The sequence below is a fragment of the Macaca thibetana genome, chromosome 1 (assembly GCF_024542745.1).
Source record: "Macaca thibetana thibetana isolate TM-01 chromosome 1, ASM2454274v1, whole genome shotgun sequence".
Classification (NCBI taxonomy): Eukaryota; Metazoa; Chordata; class Mammalia; order Primates; family Cercopithecidae; genus Macaca; species Macaca thibetana.
Window position 1 is genome coordinate 92100850 of NC_065578.1, and position 24718 is coordinate 92125567.

The 24718-nt window shown below is 39.1% G+C and overlaps 1 protein-coding gene and 1 pseudogene across 5 annotated transcripts in view; one reads left to right on the plus strand and one right to left on the minus strand.

Annotated features, from left to right (window-relative positions):
- The window catches only part of EVI5 (ecotropic viral integration site 5), a 280650-nt gene that overhangs the window by 219170 nt on the left and 36762 nt on the right, over positions 1-24718 (minus strand). The window lies entirely within an intron of this gene.
- On the plus strand, positions 400-23718 carry LOC126951291 (cyclin-J-like; annotated as a pseudogene).

The window sequence follows — 24718 nt, forward strand, 5'->3', positions numbered from 1 at the left end:
AATATCAAATTAAAGATATGTTGTCTAATGAAATTCTTATTTTAAAAATATACCCTCATGTATGTATGTATATGGGTGTACTGAGTCAGGATGTAAAATGTATTCTTTCTTGGGGTTTTAGTCAAAAACACATGCAAGTCAAGGAATTAAAATATGTCCCTTAGATGATCATGGAAATCCTGTAACATGACTAACAATTCAATAAAAACTGGGTGTATTTAGCATAAATAAAATGTAGTGAGGCTCTTGATCGATCTCTCTTCAAACCACTAAAGAGTGTTGTTATAGAAGAGGGACTAGCACCACAGGAACAAAATTATGCTAAATGGCTGGGTTAACAGAATAAGAGGGGCTCAAGGTAGAATTTCTAATAGTTGGTTTACTGAGAAATAGAATGGGATGCCTAGAAAGAGTAGTACATTCCCTACCAATAGCTACATTAATGTGGCAATTGTAAAAGCCAAATATCAAGAGTTGGTTAATGGTAAGTTTCTGTTTTAGGTGGCTAACCAGGAAGAAAAAAGCCTTTAAGATTCCTCTCTAAGACTCAATGAATTATACATATGCTCATATATTTGTCATAAACCATGCCAACCTCCTAAGCAGATATGTATACAACAAATTCAGCTGAAAAAGAAAATGTACATACTGTTCAAAGCTAATACTGGTTTATATATGGCAATCCATACGAACACATGTACACACAAAAAAAAATCCTGTCCAGACTCCTGGTAGTAGGTACCACTCTCCTCATTGGTTACCCAAGCATTTCCTCCTCCCCTCAATATATACATGGCTCTTTCTCTGTCTCCACTTCCTCCACTTCAATTTAGCAGAAAAATTCCAAGTACGGAAAGGATAAAATGGAAAAGCAATTCTAAGGACATAGCTAAGCCACTTAACCTGAGGACAGGGCATCTAAAAGGACAAAGATTCCATTACAAGTGCTGAATAGGGGCAAGAGTTTTATTAAACTCAAGATACCTCTCATTTTCTTTTCATTTGCCAATAATTTTCCCCTTTTAGAACTTACTTCCTTTACAAATGATATTATAGAAAGGACCAGTGGGCTGTTACCATTGAGAGAAGAATCCCAAGAAAGAAAAGTTGAATGGCGTAAGAGACCTAAGAAAGAGAAGCATGAGGCAATCATTTATGCCTGCTTCCAGGCAAAAGAAGTCCTTCCTGTCAACTCAAAGATGAGCACAGCTCATCAAGGCAAAAAGCCATATAGGAACCAAATAATAATTTAGCCAAAACGTTATTTGTGCCAGGAAATGGCAGAAGCCATAGTAGGCACCAAGATAGCCTACTGTGTGATTTGTTATCCTATTGATCTTAGGATAACAACTACAAACTCAATTGCAAAAACGGCACAAATTTGCATTCCCAAAGCACATTCTAATATATTAAAAAGAGAAAACCTAATGTATAAAATTTACAGAAAAATGGAAGAAAACCTAATGTATAAACTTTATAGAAAAATGGTACACTTTACTAATACATTAATTTCAAATATACTTACAATTTTCAAGAATTAATGCTTTACATTTTCATTATATTAAACTCCCCTACTCGGTAAGTTAATTACTGCAAAAGCAAAAGACACCTATTAATTGCTTCATTAAAAGAAATTTATATCATACCCCTTCTGCACATGGTAGCAACAGGCTTAGATTTAAAGAGTTTGGAATAATCAAGAGCACAATTCTGCCATGCTTTCAACCTCACTGAAATGGAATTCGGCCTATAACTACTGAAGACTCAACTTCAAATTTTAAGTTCTTAAATACGGTTAGAGTATTTAATTGCAGTTGCAATTTAATCAAGTTTAATATTCATAGAATCTAGAAATCCCACAGGGCTAAATTATTTTTCATATATCATCATGTACTATTTTTCCTTTAATTTTACTTTTCCAAACTTCCGCCTTGCCACCCTTGTATCTCTTTTCCTCAACCTAGGGTAAATTGAGGTCACATAAATAAACATAAATAAATCTGACAATACAACTATGTCACAAAGTTCCTGTCTATCTCATAGAGGTGTTATGCATTTATTTTAAAAAGTGAACATACTGACTGGGCGCAGAGGCTCTCGCCTGTAATCCCAACACTTTGGGAGGCCGAGGTGGGCAGATCACCTGAGGTCAGGAGTTCGAGACCAGCTTGGCCAACATGGCAAAACCCCGTGTCTACTAAAAATACAAAAATCAGCTGGGCATGGTGGTGGGCGCCTGTAATCCCAGCTACTCGGGACTCTGCAGCAGGAGAATCGCTTGAACCCAGAAGGCAGAGGCTGCAGTGCGCCAAGATTACGCACTGCACTCCAACCTGAACAACAAAAGCAAAACTCTGTCTCAAAAAAAAAAAAAAAAAAAAAGTGAACACACTTTGAAAATGCAAAAACCATCATTAAAAAGGTTTAGAAGGCCGGGCGCGGTGGCTCAAGCCTGTAATCCCAGCACTTTGGGAGGCCGAGACGGGCGGATCACGAGGTCAGGAGATCGAGACCATCCTGGCTAACACGGTGAAACCCCGTCTCTACTAAAAAATACAAAAAACTAGCCGGGCGAGGTGGCAGGCGCCTGTGGTCCCAGCTACTCAGGAGGCTGAGGCAGGAGAATGGCGTGAACCCGGGAGGCGGAGCTTGCAGTGAGCTGAGATCCGGCCACTGCACTCCAGCCTGGGTGACAGAGTGAGACTCTGTCTCAAAAAAAAAAAAAAAAAAAAAAAAGGTTTAGAAATCACACACAAAAGGCCACATATTGTATGATTCCATTTACATAAAATTTCCAGAATAGGCAAATCCAGAAGTAGATTAGTAATTTCCAGGGCCTGGGAAAGGGGATGGGAAATGACTACTAATGGGTACAGGATTTCTTTATGAGGCGATGTAAATATTCTGGGATTGGTCAGCAGTGATGGTTGCACAACCTTGTGAATATAATAAATGCCACTGAATTTTACACTTTAAAAGGGGCAAACTTTATGGTATATAAATTATATCTCAATTTTTAAGTGTACTAAAAGCATTATATACTATTACAATATTTGAATACAATCTCCCATGAGAAACAGACATGATTATATCACCTTATATTTTATTAAAAGGATGCTCTTAACTTCCCTAAAACTTCTCTATTTTTAAAGATTCTGATTTTAGATCAAAAATCATGAGGGAGAAAAGGCCATGGCTATGGTTAATTACCTCCTGAATCATACTGTGAAACTGCATCACATTTCTAGAGTATAATATTCCCCTCTGGGTAAAGGGTACTATTGTGGCTAAAGAGGAACTATGAGTATGGTGGGTACCTGTGCCATCACTGAGAGTCAAAAACCCAACAGATCTTTAAATGTCAAAGGTCAAGTTACATTTAAAAAAAAAAAGTGCAGTACGGCAGTACACATTTCATAACGTCAGGACTTCAGCTATATACAGATGTCACAAAGAAAATCAATCATTTTGCAGTTCTATCTTTTTAACCTTCCTTAGAGCCAGGGAATATTTCCTAACACTTTTTCATATCTGTTTACTGAAATGAATGCATGAGATGATTTTAAAATATAGTTAACATTAGTGTACATACAGCTTGCTTATATAAACAGTTCACTATTATCATTTTATAATCTTCCTTCAAAAAGTACAGGAAGCAGAAACAAGTAGCTTTTAACACAGAAGTTCAAACACTTTCAAGGGCTATTGAGGACTAAGAGACTTTTCCACCACCACACCACAATGCAAAACTGCTTTATTTTCCGTCTCTTACGAGCTTCTCCAAAGTACCTGCTGTTTATTCCCACCCCTCTAATCTGTGTTACACTCATTTTTCTCTCTGCTTTTTCTTTTCTTTTCTGGTTTCTTGTCTCTTGACAATTTTCTTACACTCTTTGATTCTCACAAAGCTGGCCATTATGAGGGACTGCCAACCAGACATCTCATATTCCTTCCTTGAGATGAGTGGACCAAAAACACACAGGTCAAGATTTTGGTTTTATTTTTTATTGGGCTCACTTTCACTGTATCAGATATACATATGTGTATATGTGTGTGTCTGTGTACATGTATGTATAAAATCAACTAATATTTACTGAGTATTCTGTGTAAGTCACTCACTATGCAAAGCATGGAGACTGCTATAATTAAAGATAGTCCCTTATCCTGTCATTATTCCTGTATTTCTTATAGTCATATGGAAAAGTATCTAAAATAGATCCCTGTCACTCCCTTTAGTATCTTTGTTAATTGTATGGCAGTCTTAGACTTAGTGCTGAAAGCCAGTATAACAGTTTCCACATGGTATGGTTTTTAGGGACTCTGATGTGAAATTTTGACCAGCCTTCTGCGCTACCTCAACTCCACATTCCATGCAACTCCCACTGTATGGTACCACAGAGGTTTGGAAACAAAGTTTCAAAGAGGAGGGGAATATATCAGCAAACACTTTTTCAGCATTTAAATCGAGCCAGGTACTGTTCTAACACTTTATATGTATTAAATCTATTTATCATTAAAATGCTATAAAGTAGGTATTACTATTTTCCACATTTTACAAGTGAAGAAATGATGACACAAAAATGCTATACAATTTACATAAGTTCACAAAGCTAGTAAGAGTCAAACACACGCAATCTGGTTGGAGATTCCTTGCTCTTAACCACTATCAACAACGAGCAAGACCAAAGGTTGGCAATGGGCCGGGCGCGGTGGCTCAAGCCTGTAATCCCAGCACTTTGGGAGGCCGAGGCGGGTGGATCACGAGGTCAGGAGATCGAGACTATCCTGGCTAACATGGTGAAACCCCGTCTCTACTAAAAATACAAAAAAAAAACTAGCCGGGCGTGGTGGCGGGCGCCTGTAGTCTCAGCTACTTGGGAGGCTGAGGCGGGAGAATGGCGTGAACCCGGGAGGCGGAGCTTGCAGTGAGTCGAGATCACGCCACTGCACTCCAGCCTGGGAGACACAGCGAGACTCCGTCTCAAAAAAAAAAAAAAAAAAAAAAAAAAGGTTGGCAATGGATGTAGTCACTAATGACTTCAGTGACTCCATTTCACCAAGAGAAGGCAGAAACCAGATTATAGTAAGCTGAGGAGTATCTGAGAGATAAAGAAATAGGAGCTGCAAAATATTCCTATTCCTACCACAATGACCTTTATTCTTGAGATTTCTTGAATCAGACTAATTCCTAAAGGCTGGAGATTCCAAAAGGATAGTCAGAATATTATTACATAACAAATCCTATTATCAAAAAAAGCCTTCAAAAAGACAGTAACTTCTTTTTATTTTATTTAAAAAAAAAAACAACTGGTACAATTCAGAAAACTGGGCTGATGGGGTTATTCTTTGTCAATGTGGGGTTAGCTTGCCTCATAATATAAAGGCTGATTCGACAACTCTATTTTATTTTTTGAGAACTTTTCACATCATTTAATATTAACTCATTTTAGTGCTGATTCATAACTCTATAAAGTAGGTAATCTCTCCATTTTCGAGATAAGAAATCAAAGATTCAGCTCATTTAAAAGACCTCTTAAATGACAATGGATTAAAGACCTAAATAATAGAACTAAAACTATAAAACTTAGAAGAAAACATAAGCGAAAAACTTCATGACAATGATTTGGCAATGATTCCTTAGACTGACACAAAAAGCACAGGCAACAAAAGGAAAAAAAAGATAAATTGAACTCCATCAAAATTAAAAATTTGTGTGTATCAACAGAGTAAAAATAACCCACAAAAATGAAAGCAAATATTTGCAAATCATATAGCTGTATGGGTTTAATATCTAGAATATATAAATTATTCCTCAAAATAATTCTACAAATAACACACACAAAAAACAAATAATCTGATTAAAAGATAAGCGAAGGATTTGAACAGACATTTCCCCAAAGAAGATATATAAATGGCCAATAAGCACAGGGGCTTATGAAAATATGTTCAACATTACTAATTTTTTTAAGAGATGAGGTCTTGCTATATTGCCCAGGCTGGTCTTGAACTCCTGGCCTCAAGCAATCCTCCTGCCTCAGCCTCCTGGATAGCTGGTACTATAGGCACGAGCCACTGTGCCCAGCTAACATCACTAATCATTAATAAAATGCAAATCAGCCAGGCACGGTAGCTCATGCCTGTAAACCCAGCACTTCGGGAGGAAAAAGCACGTGGATCACCTGAGGTCAGGAGTTCGAGACCAGCCTGGTCAACATGGAGAAACTCTCTCTCTACTAAAAATACAAAAATTCGCTGGGCGTGATGGCAGATGCCTATAATCTCAGCTACTCAGGAGACTGAGGTAGAAGAATCACTTGAAACCAGGAGGCGGAGGTTGCAGTGAGCTGAGACAGTGCCATCATACTCCCGACTGGGCAACAAGAGCAAAACTCTGTCTCCAAAAAAAAAAAAATTAAATTAAAATTAAATAAAATGCAAATCAAAACCACAATGAGGTATCATTTCACACACATTTTGATGGCTATTATCAAAAAGGAAAATAACAAGTGTTGATATTGTTAATGGAAATATAAATGGCACAGCTGCTATGGAAAACAGTATGGCAGTTCCTCAAAAAATTTAACACAGAATTATAAGATCCAGCAATTCCACTTCTGGGTATTTATCCAAAGAACCGAAACAAGGACTTAGACATTTATATACCCATGTTCATAGCAGCATTATTCACAATAGCCAAAAGGGATAAACAACCAAGTGTACATCAATGGATTAATGGATTAAAAAAATGTGCTATTTCTATACAATGAACTATTATTCAGCCTTAAAAAGGAAGGAGAGCTGGGTGTGATGGCTCACACCTGTAATCCCAGCACTTTGGGAGGCCGAGGTGGGTGGATCGCCTGAGGTCAGGAGTTCGAGACTAGCTTGGCCAACATGGCAAAACACTGTGTATATTAAAAATACAAAAATTAGCTGGGCATGGTGGCGAGCGACTGTAATCCCAGCTACTTGGGAGGCTGAGGCAAGAGAATCGCTTGAACCCGGGAGGCGGAGGTTGCAGTGCGCCAAGATCGCACCACTGCACTCCAGCCCAGCGACAGAGCAAGACTCCGTCTCAAAAAAAAAAAAAAAAAAGGGAAGGAAATTCTGACATACTACGACATGAACAAACCTTGAGGACATTACACAAAGTGAAAAACACCAGCCATAAAATGACAAATATTGTGATTCCACTTTTATAAGATAGTCAAATCCACAGAGAAAGTAAAATGGTGGTTGCCATGGGAAGAAGAAATAGGGAGTTATTGACTAATGGCCACAGAGTTTGCCTGGAAAGATGAAAAAATTCTAGAGATGATGGTGATGATGGTTGTACAACAATATGAATATACTTAATTATAAACTTAAAATGGTTAAAACTGTAAATTTTGTTATGAATACTTTATCACAATGAAATCTGGGGGAAAAAACTACTCCTTTCATTCTTGACATTAGTAATTTGTGTCTTCTCTCTTTTGTTCTTGGTTACCTTGGCTAGAGATCTGTCACTTTCACTGACCTTTTAAAAGAAACAGTTTTTCTTTCATTACTTTTGTAATTATTTTCCTGTTTTCTATTTCACTGATTTCTAATAATTTTTATTATTTGTTTTATCCTGCTTGCTTTAGGTTTATATTGCTCTTCTATCTCTAGTTCCCTAAAGTAGAAGCTTAATCACTGATTTTTAAATCTTTTTTCTACTATATGATTCAATATAAATCAAACTCTAAGCATTGCTTTTGCCGCTTTTCATTTTCCTTTAGTTCAAAATATTTTTACTTTGTCTTGAGACTTCAACTCGTGTTATTCAGAAGTGTTTTTTTTAATTCCCAAGTATTTTCAGATTTTCCAAGTATCTTTCTAACTATACAACACAAGTTGTATAGATAATTGTTAGTGATCTCTAACCTAATTCCACCATGGTCTGAGAATACAAGTTAAGATGTGTTTTATGTCCCAGAATGTGGTTCATCTTGGTGTAGGTTCCATATGACTTTGAGAAGAATGTGTTTTTTGCTGTTGTTGGATGAAGCAGTCTATATATATCAATTAAATCCAGTTGATAAATGGTGCTATTCAGCTATAGCCTAACTGATTTTCTGTCTGCCACACTATGTATTACTGAGAGGTGTTGAGGCATCCAACTATAGTAATGAATTTGTCTGTTACTCCTTACATTGCTATTGGTTGTTGCCTCGCAGACGATTTCATCTTCTTGGAGAACGGACCCATTTATCATTATGTAATGCCTGTCTTTATCCCTGATAATTCTCCTTCTTCTCAAGTTTGCTTTGTCTGAAATTAATATAGTTACGCCAAGTATCTTTATATTAGTCAAAAATAAATAATTAAGTAAAACAGCTACACACATACACGCACACATACAGGACAGCGAACTTGAAGACAATGGTGGTTTCTAGAGTGGCTCTGTTTTTGGAGAAGGGGCATTTCTCTTACATTCTTGAAAATACAACTTTGCGTTTAAAAGGATGTTTGCATTTTGAGATGCTTTATAGAGGAAGAGTTTTTCTAAACTATGTAGTAAATCACATTATTAAAAGCTTTGAAGTCCCAAAGTAAAATTTTTTTATTACAGAAATTCTCAGATATTATTATACACTGTCAAAAGTAGAAGGTAAAGGAATTTACTTTCCAAACTTGACTAGTCAGGAATCGTTTCTCTCTCTTTTTTTTTGAGACAGGCTGGAGCACAGTGGTGCAATCATGGCTTACTGCAGTCTCAACCTCCCGAGCTTAAGCAATCCTCCCACCTCAGCTTCCCAAGTACCTGGAACCACAGGCACACAACTACGAGGCCTGGCCTTTTTTTTTTTTTTTTTTTTTTTTTTGGTAGAGACAGAGTTTCACCAAGTTGCCCAGGCTGGTCTCAAACTCCTGGGGCTCAAGCGATCCACCTGCCTTGGCCTCTGAAAGTGCTGGTATTACAGGCGTGGGCCACCGCACCCAGCCTTTTTCACTCTTTACTGCAAAACAAATTCTGAGAAATGCTGCTCAGTTGCCAACAGTACTCATTCTTTAAGGTGTTTGTGTGCTCTGTGTCACATTTCTCTTCACTTCTATGGTACTTCTTGTTTATATTAAACATTGTGACATTCATTAATAATGATAATAATATTCACTGAGTACTTTCAGGAAAATACATTGTTATCACCTAATTTAATCTCCACAGTGCTATATGTGCCATATTATGCTTATATTATATTATTAACCATTAGATGTACTACTGCCTCTCAGTACCTTAAGAAAGAAAAATAGGTCAGGTACAGTGGTTCATGCCTATAATCCCAGCACTCTGGGAGGCAGGAGGATCACTTGAGATCAAAAATTCAAGACCAGCCTGGGCAACATAATGAGACCTCATCTCTACAAAAAAAAATTAGCTGGTTGTGATGGCACAGACCATAGTAGTGGCACTTGTGAGGCTGAGGTGGAGGATCGCTTGAGCCCAGGAGCATGAAGCTGCAGTGAGCTATGATTATGCCACTGCACTCTAGCCTGGGTGACAGAATGAGAGCCTGTCTCAAAAATAAAACAAAAACATTATTTCATATATATTCCTGTAGGTCAGAGAGACCATTCATTACTTTTCATGAATCTTCTTGATGACTTGAAAACAAAATTGGTGAATAGTGTTAAATTAAACTTGACCTAACGATAGCTATGTACTTGAGTCCTTACATAACAAAGAGCAACCTAACTTAGTTGGTAAACTAACTGAAAGCCTAAATTGGGTGTACAGTATACTTATGTAATAAATAGCTAAGTCTCAATCAATCATAGCAACCGAGCTTTAGGCAGCCAACATTCAACTCATGTTCTAATAAAGCAAATGCCAAGCTGTAACCAAAAGAGCTGTCTCTTTACCGCGCTTCTGTTTTCTGTCCATAAATGCTGCTTGACCACATTGCAGGCCAGAGTTCTCTGAACTTGTTCTGCTCCTGAAGGCTGTCTGAGTTGTGAATCGTTCTTTGCTCAATTAAACTATGTTAAATTTAATGTGTCTAAGGTCTTTCCTTTTTACCAGTATTCAACACTTTCTCAATGACTTTTGATTAATTTTGATTGTTAAATAGCACATTTCAGTGAAGGTATCTCCTATTCAAAATTCCCTTTGCAGCTATACACACTAAAAATAACTTTTAAAATATTATACTGGCTGGGCACAGTGGCTCACGCCTGAAATCCCAGCACTTTGGGAGGCCGAGGTGGGTGCATCACTTGAGGTCAGGAGCTGGAGATCGGTCTGGCCAACATGGTGAAACCCTGTCTCTACTAAAAATACAAAAATTAGCCGGGTGTAGTGGTGCACGCCTGTAGTCTCAGCTACTTGGGAGGCTAAGGTGGGAGGATCACTTGAGCCCAGGAGGCGGAGGCTGCAGTGAGCCAAGACTGCATCACTGCACTCCAGCCTCGGCAACAGAGCTAGACTCCATCTCAAAAAACAAAACAAAAAAAAACAGAAAGTATTATACTCATTCGCCAAAGAAAAAAAAGTTAACATATAAATTAGTCTGATGGCTATTAAAATAGTCCCTTCTGGTAAATTGCTGTTGGATATAGAAAAGTGTAAATGGGTGAGGCACAGTGGCTCATGCCCGTAATCCCACTACTTTGGGAGGCCAAGGCACAAGGACTGTTTGTGTCCAGCAGTTCAAGATCAGCCTGGGCAACAGAGTGAGATGCTGTCTCCATGAAAAATTAAAAAGAAAATTAGCCAGGCATGGTGGCATATGTCTGTGATCCCAGCTACTTGGGATGCTGAGGCGGGAGGATCACTTGAGCCTGAGAGGTCAAGGCTGCAGTGAACTGTGATCATGCCACTGCTCTCTAGCCTGGGCAACAGAGCAAGACTCTGTCTCAAAAAAAAAGTGTTTTAAAAAAAAAGTATAAGTGGGTAAAACAACCATATATTATTACCCGATACAAGTAATGGGGGCAAAGCTATAGAATAATTTTTACGACACATTTGTAACGGTCTGTATTTTCCAAAGATGGCCTATATAGTCCGCAGGTTCCACATCCGCAGGTTCTGAACCAACCACGCATCAAAAATATTCAAAATAATACAATTAAAAGTAATACAGATTTTTAAAAACAGTACTGTATAACAACTACTTACACAGCATTTACATTGTATTAGGTATCAATAAGTAATCTAGAAATGATTTTAAAGTATACAGGAAGATGTGTGTATGTTATACACAAATACTGCACTATTTTATATATAGGACTTAAGCATCCATGGTAGTATGAGGGCAGTGATCTTGGAACCAATCTCCTGCAGATGCAGCAAGAAAACTAATTGTTATCTTAGTTTCCTAGTACTGCTGTTACAAAGTACCCCAAACTGGGTGGCTTAAACAACAGAAATAAGCCGGGTATGGTGGCTCACGCCTGTAATCCCAGCGCTTTGGGAGGCCGAGGCGGGTGGATCACTTGAGATCAGGAGTTTCAGACTAGCCTGGCCAACATGACAAAACTCCATCTCTACCAAAAATACAAAAATTAGCTGGGCATGATGGTGGGCGCCTGTAGTCCCAGCTACTCGGGAGGCTGAGACAGGAGAACTGCTTGAATCCGGGAGGCGGAGGTTGCAGTGAGCCGAGATCACGCCACTGCACTCCAGCCTGGGCGACAGAGCCAGACTCCATCTCACAAAAAAAAAACAAACCAGAAATGTATTGTCTCACAGTTCTGGAGGCTAGAAGTCCAAAATCAAGTTGTCAGAAGGGTCATTCTCCCGCTAAAACCTGTAGGGAGAATGTTCCCTTGCCTCTTCTTAGCTTTGGGTGGTTTGCCAGCAATGACCAACATTTCTTGGTTTGTAGTTGCAGCACTTTTAGCACTTGGATCTTGGCCTCCATGATTACGTGACATTCTCCCCTCCAGTGACTGTGTCTTCCCTAATTATATTTGCAACAACCTGTTTCCAAATAAAGTCACATTCTGAGGTGCTAGGGTACTGTGATAGCTGGACTTCAACATATCTTTTTGAAGGACACAATCCAATCCATAACATGGCCATATTTCCTATCCCACGTCTTCCCATAGAGTGGTGAAGTCCACATCCCCTCCCCTTGAACCCAAGCAAAGCTGGTTGACTGCTTCAATCAAAAGTGGGCACCAAAAGTGATTACTAAGCTTAACTCTTGGAATCTGGCTACTATGCTTTCAAGAAGCCCAAACTAGCCCACACAGAGACCACATGGAGAGTACAGGCATTCTCACTAACAGTCCAGCTGAGGTCCCAGCCTCAACCACCAGACACAAATATAAATATACCCCCAACTGATTTTAGGCCCTAAATGAAGAGTCAACCCCAGCCTGTAAGTCTTCCCAGCTGAGACCAAAGACATGAAGCAGAGACAAGTCCTCTTCATAATCCTCTGTCTAAATTCCTGACCCACAGAATGTAAGCACATACTAAAATGATTATTTGAAGCCATTAAGTTTCATAGTGGTTTGTTACACAGCTACAGTAACTGAAACAGTATCACACTATCCCACAAAACAAAATTAAAATATTTAACAGTCTTTGAAATAAAACCAGGAAACTAAAAGTATAGAGTATCAGTAAAGACAGCATACCAGACTTATTTTTATTTTTGAGGAGACAGAAGATTCAAATAATTGAAGAAAAAAACATCTTTTCATTTGTCTATAGTGTGCTATGAGTAGGTACAAGGACACTAAGAAAATATAAATAAATATTGGCAAGGCACAGTGGCTCACACTTGTAATTCCAGCACTTTGGGAGGCCAACGCAGGTGGATCTCCTGAGGTCGAGAGTTAGAGACCAGCCTGACTAACATGAAGACACCCCATTACTACTAAAAATACAAAAATTAGCTGGGCATGGTGGTGCATATGTGTAATCCCAGCTACTCAGGAGGCTGAGGCAGGAGAATCACTTGAACCCGGGAGGCAGAGGTTGCAGTGAGCCGAGATCGTGCCATCACACTCTAGCCTGGGCAACAAAAGTGAAACTCTGTCCCAAAAAAAAGAAAAAAAGAAAATCCTATTAATGCTCTGGAGGCCTGAGAATAACATTTAATTAGGGTAGGAAAACTTACTGATTTGTGGCTCAGAGTCACGATGCATATAAACCCTGAATAAAAAATTAAACCACATCATTACTTTTTCACTGCTATTAAAACAGTATTTTGATTAGCATGCTAAGGCAATGCTGAGATACATGATCTCCAATTTAGCCTTTTAATATGTAGACTATGTCCATGAAATCAGAATCTTGTTTTTTTATGTAATATAGGAAACAAGTTGAAGATCTTATTGTAAATATTCATATCTTCACTGACTAAAATAAAGCAGAAACATTTCAGTAAAGATACTGAGATGAGATTGGGTCAATGTCACAGCAGTCCTAATTAAATTTACATTTTAGAAAATTAGATCACAGCCATAAAAACGAATGAAGTACTTACAGATTCTACAACATGAATTAATCTTGAAAATATTGTGTTAAAGTGAAAGAAGTCAGTGACAAAAGACCACATATTACGATTCCATTTATATGAAATGTACAGAGTAGCATATTTATAAACAGAAAGTAGATTACCAGTTGCTTGGGGCTGGGGAGGATAGAAGGATGGGGGGCAATAACTAAAGGGTACAGGGTATCTTTTCGAGGTGATGAAATTGTTCTAAAATTGACTATGATGATGGTTGCGCATATCCATGAACATACTAAAAACCACTGAATCATACCCTTTAAATGGGCACATTGTCTGCAGCGTGTGAACTATATATCTAGAAAGCTGTTTTTAAAAATTTGTCAGCTGGGCGCAGTAGCTCACGCCTGTAAACCCAGCATTTTGGGAGGCCAAGGCGGGTGGGTCACCTGAGGTCAGGAGTTCAACACCAGCTTGGCCAAAATGGTGAAACTCTGTCTCTACTAAAAATACAAAAAAATTAACCAGGCGTCGTGGCATGGGCCTGTAGTCTCAGCTACTCAGGAGGCTGAGACAAGAGAATCACTTGAACCTGGAAGGTGGAGGTTGCAGCAGTGAGCCGAGATCCACTGCACTCCAGCCTGGGCAACAAAGCAAGACTGTCTATAAAAAAAAAAAAATTGTCATACAAATTTGTCCATAAAGTAACAAAAAGCACAGTATGATGCAAGCAATGCTTGATGACCCTATTCCTCTCTAATCAAAACTCTAGTATATTCCAATCTTCATTTCTTTTTCCAACTTTCTTCACCATGTGGCTCTTTAGACATTCCCAAGTGGCTTCAACTTAATAAAGCAGAAGTGATCTAATATTAAGTTCCCCATTTCCTTCTAAATCCACTTCAAGACATCTTATAGTGTAATGTATCTTAATAGCAAACTTATAGGAACAGCACAGAAGACAGACAACATTAAAAACTACACTTGCATGTAGGACAACTCAGAAAAGTATCATGAATAGATGGAATCTACTGAATGATAAAAATGCTACAAACACCATTTAGTTGCCATCAATAAGAAATTTACTTGTTTTAAAAAAAATCCAGGCCAGGTGCAGTGGCTCACGCCTGAAATCCCAACACTTTGGGAGGCCAAGATAGGTGGATCACCCAAGGTCAGAAGTTCAAGACCAGCGTGGCCAACATGGCGAAACCCCATTTCTACTATAAATACAAAAATTAGCTGGCCTGGTGGCACGCCCCTGTAGTCCCAGCTACTCAGGAGGCTGAGGCAGGAGAATAGCTTGAACCTGGGAGGCGGAGGTTGCAGAGAGCCGAGATCGCACCACTGCACTCCAGCCTGGGTGACAGAGTGAGATTCCACCTCAAAAAAAAAAAAAAAAAAAAAAAAAATCCAAATGCTGGCATTATCCAGAAAATTTTAACAGGTTGATTTATAATTGTCATAAAGTTGAACTGCTGAAATTTAACATCGACTCGGATTAATGCTTTACACCGCCACATTTATATTAAAAATTCACACAAAGGCCAGGCACAGTGGCATGCACCTACAGTTCATCCCAGCTTCTCGACGGGCTGAGGTAGGAGAATCACTTGAACCCAAGAGATTGAGATTGCAGTATGATATGATGGTGCCACTGCACTCCAGCCTCAGCAGCAGAGCAAGACTGTCCCTAAAAAGAAATTCACACACAAATGAAAATGGAAAAACTGCCCATACCTGATTTCTGATCCTACTTTTTCCATTCACAATCATATACTTAGGAACCTTTTGACCTCATGAGGAAAAAAAAAAAAAAATCTAACATTCAGAACTACTAAGAACAAGAAGAAGAGAATTTTTGTTTTTCATTGAAATGTTTTCCACCATGGTGGTTTGTTTTTTTGTTTTTTTGTTTTTGACAAGGTCTCACTCTGTCACCCAGGCTGGAGTGCAATGGCATAATCTCAGCTCATAGCAAACTCCACCTCCCAGACTCAAGTGACCCTCCTGTCTCACCTCCCAAGTAGCTGGGACTATAGGTGTGCACCACCACACCCGGCTAATTTCTGTATTTTTAGTAGAGACGGGGTTTCGCCATGTTGACCAGGCTGGTCTTAAGCTCCTGGGCTCAAGTGATCCACCCACTGGGCCTCCCAGAGTGCTGGGATTACAGGTGTGAGCCACTACGCCCAGCCCAGATGAGGCATGCTAGTGAAATATCTTGGCATAATTGTTACACATTTGGCATGGAGAGCACACAGGGTGGTGTCTTCAAAAAGGACAACCAGATAGGCCTCACTTGCCTCCTGCAAAGCACCAATAGCTGCATTCTGGAAGCACAGGTCTGTTGTGAAGTCTTGAGCAATTTCTCACACCAGACGCCGGAAGGGAAATTTGTAAATTAGAAGTTCAATGGATCTGATAATATCTAATTTCATGGAGTGCCACAGTACCAGGACTGTAATGATGAGGCTTCTTCACTCCTCCAGTAGAGGGCACACTCTTGCAAGCAGCTTCTGTAGCCGGTTGCTTCCTGGATGTTTTATCACTGGTGCATCTGCTGGCAGTAAGCTTTGTACCAGCCATGGTATAGAGCTCTCCTTACTTAACCTCCTTCTCCTTCAGCTGGAGCTCCTAATTTTTAACTTCTTAAAAGGCAACCATTCTACAATATGAACAAATAAGCCTGGGCATTCAGAAGCTTTTAATATGGATACTCTAATACATCTTTAATAACATATACAAAGTTCAGTTTCATCTACTATTTAACTTTCCAAAAGGAGAGACTGCCTTGAATACCTCTATATCCCCAGTATCAAAGATCTTGTCTATCATAAACCAGATGCTCAATAAATGTCTCTGTGGAATAAAGGGTAATTTCTACATATATATATAGTATATATAAATATATATACCTAGTTAAGCAGGAGAGTACTAATTACTGAATATGAGTATTCACTTAATTAGCCAAATCATGCTAACTTCAGACAGGGAAAAACTCCCTCCCCATTTAGAGCACAGAAAGTGTTATAAAATAATGTACTTTGTCAAGCATTTGAAGAGTCACTAAAAGGTAGATCCAACCTTATCATACATAATCTACATCCTGCTAAAAGTGGGCCCACAGCCTCAGATTTCCAAATATCCATACTAATTCATGTTCACATAACTGTTCTCTAAGTCTCTTAAAATACTCAATCAAGCCACCAAAGTTGACACAGATGAAAATAAGCTCACCATTCAAAAATATAACTCACACAAGAGACAAAACTCAATAAATGACAGCTGAGCATAGAATTAGACCCACAAGCACTTCAACTATTGGAATTCTCAAATACAGAATATATAACTAACTCTAAAATGCCCAAAGCAATAAAAGAATTATTTAAATGAGCAAGGAATAGGATACAAAGATCGTGCAAATTTTTGAAGTATCCAAATGGAACTTACAGAAATAAAAAATTTAATAAATGAAATAGGAAAAAAAGGGAGGTGAGATGTGGGGAAGACAGAGGGGTAGAGAATTAAACAGGCATAAACAGAAAATGAACAAGAAGAGCTGAAGACATTAACTCAGAAGGCAGCACACATACAAAGCAATACTCAAGAGATTTATTTTAATATAAAACCAAATAAAAAATGGTATTTGGTTTACCAAACTAAGTCGTCTTTCATATAACAAGATAATGAAATAATTTAATACATGAAAACATAAAAATAAATCAAAAATCAAAACTAAAACTAACACTTTCACGAACACACTGAAAAACACCACCATCATCACACTACACTATGCTCTTTAGACATTTTAGGGGTCACAAACTCCTTTGAGAAATTCATGCACATATGAACAAACTTTTGCAAATCATTTTTGAACATTCCTATCATCCCCAGATCCAGAAGAAGAATTCCTGACCCTCCTTTGGCTATAATAAATGTCTACCCCATTGCCTTTTTCCCTTACTTTTAATTTTTACCACTTATATGAGGCCTACGACCAGAAAAAAAAAAAAGTAATATTTTATCTGTCAACTTCTTCCTGTGAAAAAGGTCAATTAGTTCTTTCCCCATCATCCATATCATCAACCTTGCCCACCATAACATACAAACACTTCATACATTCTATCATCCCTATGTAATTAAAACATGTTTTTGGTTACACCAATATTCAGTGTATGCATTAACATGACTATGTAACTTTAGTCACAGTTGTTCTATGAGGTATGCTCTGATTACTTTTACTTTTACTTTCTTTTTTACCTTCCCTGGAGTTAATAAATGTCTTAATTGTTTAGCTTTATTTGTACTTATAAATTCACCCCAATTCATCCAATTATATAAATCTCAACATATTCAAGCATATCACATGTGCTATCAATTTTATATTTTTGTACAAGTCCTTTCTGCAACCTTCTGACTTGCTCCATTCTGGACTAGCTGCTCTACACGTGGTACACAACTGTGATCCCAGGTATTCCTTTCAACTCTCTTGGGTTGGATCATTTGTTTCCTAAACCCTATGTCTTCCCTTTGCTCAAAACACTTTTATTTTGGTGGAGTACCTCCTCTATTACCTTCCTGAAAGGGGTTGCATGAGAGGTGAGTTTGAGACACTGCATATGTGAAAATGCTTTTTCTACTGTTACACTTGAAAGGACTGCACTATAAACTCTTAGATTACAAATTATTTTCCCAATCGGGCACAGTGGCTCACATCTGTAATCTCGGCACTTTGCGAAGCCAAGGTGGGTGGATCATCTGAGCTCAGGAGTTCAAAACTAGCCTGGGCAACATGGTGAAACCCCATCTCTACTAAAACTACAAAAAATTAGCTGGGCGTTGTGGCGCATGCCTATAATCACAACTACTTGGGAGGCTGAGGCAGGAGAGTTGCTTGAACCCAGGAGGCAGAGGTGGCAGTGAGCCGAGATCACGCCACTGCACTCAAGCCTGGGCGACAGAGACAGACCCTGTTTTAAAAAAAATAGTAATTTTCCCTTATACTTTTTAAGATATTGCCCTCTATTGTCTTTTTGCTTCTAGTATTCTTGTTGAAGTGCCTGAAACTACTCTAATTTTATTAACAAACTTATTTTTCCTTTACCTCTGGGAACTTCTCTATCTTCTCCTTAGCCCCTTATTTGTGAAAATTCAGTAAAATGTCTTTTTTTTTTTTTTTTTAAATACGGAATCTTGCTCTGTTGCCCAGGCTGGAATACAGTGGCACAATCTCAGCTCACTGCAGCCTCTGCCTCCTGGATTGAAGCAATTCTCCTGCCTCAGCCTCCTGAGTACCTGGAATTACAGGCAGGTGCCACCATGCCTGGCTAATTTTTGTATTTTTAGTAGAGACAGGGTTTCACCATGTTGGCCAGGCTGGTCTCAAACTCCTGGCCTGAAGTGATCTGCCCGCCTCAGCCTCCCAAAGTGCTGGGATTACAGACGTGAGCCACTGCACCCAGCCTAATGAAATGTCTTAATACAGATCTTTTTTTCACCTGTTGTGCTTAGCGCTCCAATGGGCCCTTTTAATTTAGAAAAGGACGCATCAGAGCGCTAAACACAACAGGTTGTTCAGTTCTGGGAACTCTTCCTTTTTTGTGGGGAGCAGGGAGTCGACCTGCACGTGCTGAGGGACCGCGGTGTTGCACAGCCCTGTTTTCCTAATTTCTTTTATGACATCCTCCTCCATAGTTTCTTTCTTAAACTCCTGTCTCCTTGCCAGTCAGCTCACAATAAAGCCCTTTTTCTTTTCTCAAAAGCCGGTGCCATAGTATTGGGTTCTATGAGCATCCAGCAGTGAACCCACTGCTTAGTAATACCAGTATCACTCATTTAATAAGAATTTATTTGGAATCTACTCTAAAAGAACACTTTATTGGGTGCTAAAAGTATCGTCATAAACAAAATAGACATGCTCCTTTCCCTCACAGAGCTAGTTAAGAAGTCAAATCGTGCCGGGCGCGGTGGCACAAGCCTGTAATCGCAGCACTTTGGGAGGCCGAGACGGGCGGATCACGAGGTCAGGAGATCGAGACCATCCTGGCTAACACGGTAAAACCCCGTCTCTACTAAAAACATACAAAAAACTAGCCGGGCGTGGTGGCGAACACCTGTAGTCCCAGCTACTCCGGAGGCTGAGGCAGGAGAATGGCGTAAACCCGGGAGGTGGAGCTTGCAGTGAGCTGAGATCCGGCCACTGCACTCCAGCCTGGGCGACAGAGCAAGACTCCGTTTAAAAAAAAAAAAAAAAAAAAAAAAAAAAAAAGAAGTCAAATCGTGAACAAATAAATGCAGAGAAGGATACATGACATGAGGGCAAAACACTAAATAACTTAATTTGATAGGGTGGAGGACTGCCTTTCTGAGGAGGCAACGTTTAAGATAAGATCTCTGAAATGAGCAGGAGGAAGCCAGATAGACAAAGAGCCAGGCAAAAAATAAAAATAAAAAGAAGGAAAATATACAAAGGCCCTGAAGAACTGAACATTTTGATGGGTTAAAAAGCACTCTCATCCAGTCGACATGGCTCAGGCCTGTGATCTCAGCACCTTGGAAGGGGGATCACTTGGGCCAGGGGTTCAAGACTAGCCTGGGCAACACAGTGAGACTTCATCTCAATCAATCAACCAACCAATCAATCAGTCATCAACCAATCAACCAATCAATCAATCAATAGAAAAGCACTCTCTAATAGAAATAAAAGGCAAGCCACAAATGCAAGCCATATCCGTTATTTAAGATTTTCTAGTAGCTATATTTTAAAAAGTAAAAAAAAGTAAAACAAATGAAATTAGATTTTTTAACCCAATATACTCAAAACATTATTTCAATAGATAAGGAATATGAAGAAATTATTAGTGTAATATTTTACATTCTTTCTTTAATACTAAGTCTGAAATTCAGTATGAATTTTACATGTACACCATATCTCAATTCAGACTAGTCACAGTTCAAGAGCTCACTCATCACATATAGTTAGGGGCCTCCCTATTAAACAACACAGGTTACAAGAACTAAAAAGTACCAAATGTGTGACTCAAAATTATACCTAATTTTGGAATCTAATTTTGGAATATATTTCCTGAACATAATTAGGTATAATTCTCTGTAGTAACACTGTCTCTCCATAATCTATAAATAAAAATAATCCACTAGGATATAGTTAAGTACTGTCTCTTGCTACATATACCAGCAAATCCTAAACTGACAGGACTTTAGGTCTTTGACATTCTTCCATATTTTGAAAAAGAAAAAGAAAGAAATTTAGCTTCAGTTAGTATGCCTAGGAGGAAGTCTGAAATAAAAAGTCATCTACAGAAAAGACTGTATCCTAACCCAAGCCCCAGAGAACAATAGTGAAGTAAAAGCCACATGCCATAACTTCAAAATCAATGCCATACTCCCATAGCCAGGGTAGCATTAGTAGCTGAGAGGCTTACTTTTACTACTATTCAGAAGAAACAATGTGGTCTTTACATGCTATCCAACAATGACTCATGATTCAAACATCAGGCTATCTCAGCTTTAGGGATTTAATATCCCTTCTAAATTTTTTACCTCCACAAGAACACTATTAATTTCACTCAACAAGTACTTACTAAACATAGGTATAAGGCTAGGCATTGAGTGGGAAAATAAGTAAGATATAGGGCTCCTGTCCTGTCTTCAAATTGCTCACTCGTAATGAAGTATGGGGAGGCAAACATGGAAACAATTACAAGTCTCTTTCTCTCATCCATTACTACCAAACCTAGTAGCTTAATATATTAAATATTTATTATCTCACAGTTTCTGTACGTCAGAAACTGGAGTACAGTTTAGCTGGGCAATTCTGGCTCATGGTCTCTCATGAGCTTGCAGACAAGATCTTGGCTAGTGCTGCTGTCATCTGAAGGCTTGACTGGGGCTGGAAGAGCTGCTTCAAAGATGGTTTCCTCATATGTTTATTGGCAAAAGGCCTCAGTTTCTCACCATGTGGAGCTGAGTATAAGACTGAGTATAAGACTGCTGAGTATCCTCACCATGTGGCAACTGGCTTCCCCCAGAACAAGAAAGCAAGATAGAAAATCCTCACATGACTTAGCTTCATAAGTCACTCTGACGTTTTTGCAATATTCAATTGGTTACACAAGTCAGCCCTATTCAATGTGGGAAGAAAGTGCATAAGAGTATAAATATAAGGAGGTGGAGACCATTGACAGCCATCCTGGAGGCTAATGACCTCATGTGACATATTATGTTCAACACACAAAGTTGAGCAAAAATGAAAATGTAAAAGGGCATGTTTATATGATATACTGTTTATAAACATACATATAAGTATAATGTTATATCTTAAAGAAGATGGGGACTATATTTACAAGTATATTTGTAATGTTTGTTTCTTACGGTGGGTGATATGAACATAGGTTTTTTTTTTTTTTGCATCTGAAATATTCATTATAAAAAACTGATGCTTTGGGCCAGCTGTAGTGGCTCACACCTGTAATCCTAGCACTTTGAGAGGCTGAGGTGGGTGGATCACTAGAGGTCAGGAGTTCGAGACCAACCTGGCCAACATGTTGAAACCCTGTCTCCACTAAAAAATACAAAAATTAGCCAGACATGGGTGGCACACACCTGTAGTCCCAGCTATTCAGGAGGCTGAAGCAGGAGAATCACTTGAATCCAGGAGGCGGATATTGCAGTGAGCCCAGATCACACCACTGCACTCCAGCCTGGGCGACAGAGCAAGATTCCATCATAAAAACAAAACAAACAAACCAAAAAAACCCAAAAACAAAAAACGGATGCTTTGTCTAAAGGAAATTAGTATTTTTAAAGACATTATTGCCGAATACATTCATTAATACAGCTGTTCAGAACAACTATTTGGAAGTATCCATGATATATGCCCATGGGCTGATTCAGAAATCTGTCCCAATAAAATACTCAAATAAGCAAGGATCTACATACTGAAATTAATCACAGAATTGGGAGCCGCCTGCCAGTCCTTTAACAATGGGGGGAGCTCAGCCAGGGCTGAGACTGGTGCTTCGCAGCTGGCTGTCTGCAGCACCAGCAGGGCCGACGCCAAGAGGACTGAGGCTGTGAGGGCTGTGGGGCGGGACTGTAGTCGTCGCGTCTGGCTGCATGCACCTCAGGGTCCCAGGGAGCTGGAAAGGCAGTGATGGCGAGGAGAGCTGGCCACCAATATTCACCGAGCACTTGCTACGAAGAGCTGAAGTTGCCCTCCTAAAGAGGCCAATCCCCTCAACTGAGTCTCAGCCAGTATTTTGCTGACGACTGCCATTGTGAGTGATCACGTCACACTCTGCCTTTCTATTCCAGCATCTTGCTATTTACTAGAACTATTTATGGATTGCTATGACATCTGTATCTAGCAGCTGTATTTAGCTGCAGTTTCCTATCTGCTTCTAGTAAGTAAATTTGAAGAAAAAGAAGATAGTGTGCCTAAGCTGGAACAGCTCAACAGTTGTATGACTAATATGAATGTAGTAATAACAAAACAAAATTTGCTACATGTGTAACTATATTATTAGAAACCTATCAGTGGAATGGACCTCTGCCTTCCAACAGCTGCCCATTTCACTGAATTTGCTCTCTGAAGTAGTACACAAAACAGATCTTCATGATGGCTGGCCAACAATTTGCCTGGAAAAGGTTAAACACCACATAGCCAAATGTGCAGATTTCCTGGAAGTACTGTTGCAAAATTACCCCTTTCTAAATGACGCACTTTCTTCAGTAGCTGCTACATGTATGGGCTTCTTCGAGGATTATACTTCATCTTTCTCCAACATGGCCTACAAGACTACATCACTACATCATCTTACTGCTTACTCCTGGGATTTCTTAGTGCCGTGTACTGAACAGCTATTGACTGCTCATGATAATGATATGAAAGAAGCAAAGAGAGGACAAGCAGGACCTCAACTGGCACAACTAAGTGTGTTCTAGACAGTCTCCTAGCCCTCGCAGCCAGTTCACTTTCAGCAACCTCAGCATGTCAAACAGTCACATAGACCTCACCGCTGTATCGCCATCCTACATCAACCAAACTGTCAGCAGATGGTATCTACCATGTACACCTCATCTTACAAGCTACAGACATGTCCTCCTGGCTTCCAAACTAGTGTTCAGGGCCTTGGGCACATGCGGACTGGTATTGGGATGTCCCTCACTGGCAACTGCAGCAGAAGTTAAGCCCTGTCTGAATGTTTCTTATAAGCAGAGCTTTCACACAAATAAACATTACCCTTGTATTACTCCATGCTTTTGAAAGGTGATTATGTGTAAGGTTAATAACTGACCCAGACTGCCTTGTGACTTGAAGCTCTGGGTAAGCTTTTTGTAAACTTCCATTCAAAAGTAAAGAGATCCAAATGACATCAGAACTCTTCAGGTACCAGCACCAGGAAGACTGAGTATCTCTTTCAATACACCATGAATACCTGGGAGGACTAAACAAACACTATGACGGTGTGTGTGTCAAATTCAGTTACAAAAAATCCCTGTATGACAAAAATGCTCAAGTCCTGGCTAATAGTACAAATATTTGAAAAATATTCAATAAACAGAAAATTTGGACAGAGTCCAATTTGCCATTTTGGCATTTGACCTATGGGAGATTCTGGGCCTAACATTGGCTTATAAGTCAAAAACGTTTATCTTGGGCTTGCCAAACAGTCTTTTATGATGTAAAGTTAAAGGATTAATTTTTGAAGAGGTTTCTTTTATTCTTCAGTTTTGAGTTTTATCTTTGTTCTACAGATGAAATTTTGAGTAAAGTCATGAATTCCTATGCTATACCAATCTGTACAATTAAAAAAATTTAGATTATTCTACATAACTTCCTATTATAAATAGTATAGGTATATGGATTTATGTACTAAAATTAAGGCTAGAGTAGATCTCTTATTTTTAAAAAGAAAAAAAAAAAAATCAGGCCAGGTATGGTGGCTCACACTTGTAATCCAGCACTTCGGGAGGCCAAGGTAGGTGGATCACTTGAGGCCAGGAGTTTCAGACAAGCTTGGCCAACATGACAAAACCCCGTCTCTACTAAAAATACAAAAATTAGCTGGGCATGGTGGCGCACACCTGTAATCCCAGCTACTCAGCAGGCTGAGGCACAAGAATCACTTGAACCCAGGAGGCAGAGTTGCAGTGAGCTGAGACTGAGCCACTGCAAAATCCAGCCCGGGCCAAAGAGCGAGCGAGACTCTGTCTTAAAAAAATAAATAAATAAATAAAAATAAAGCATTATTTATAATAAGAAA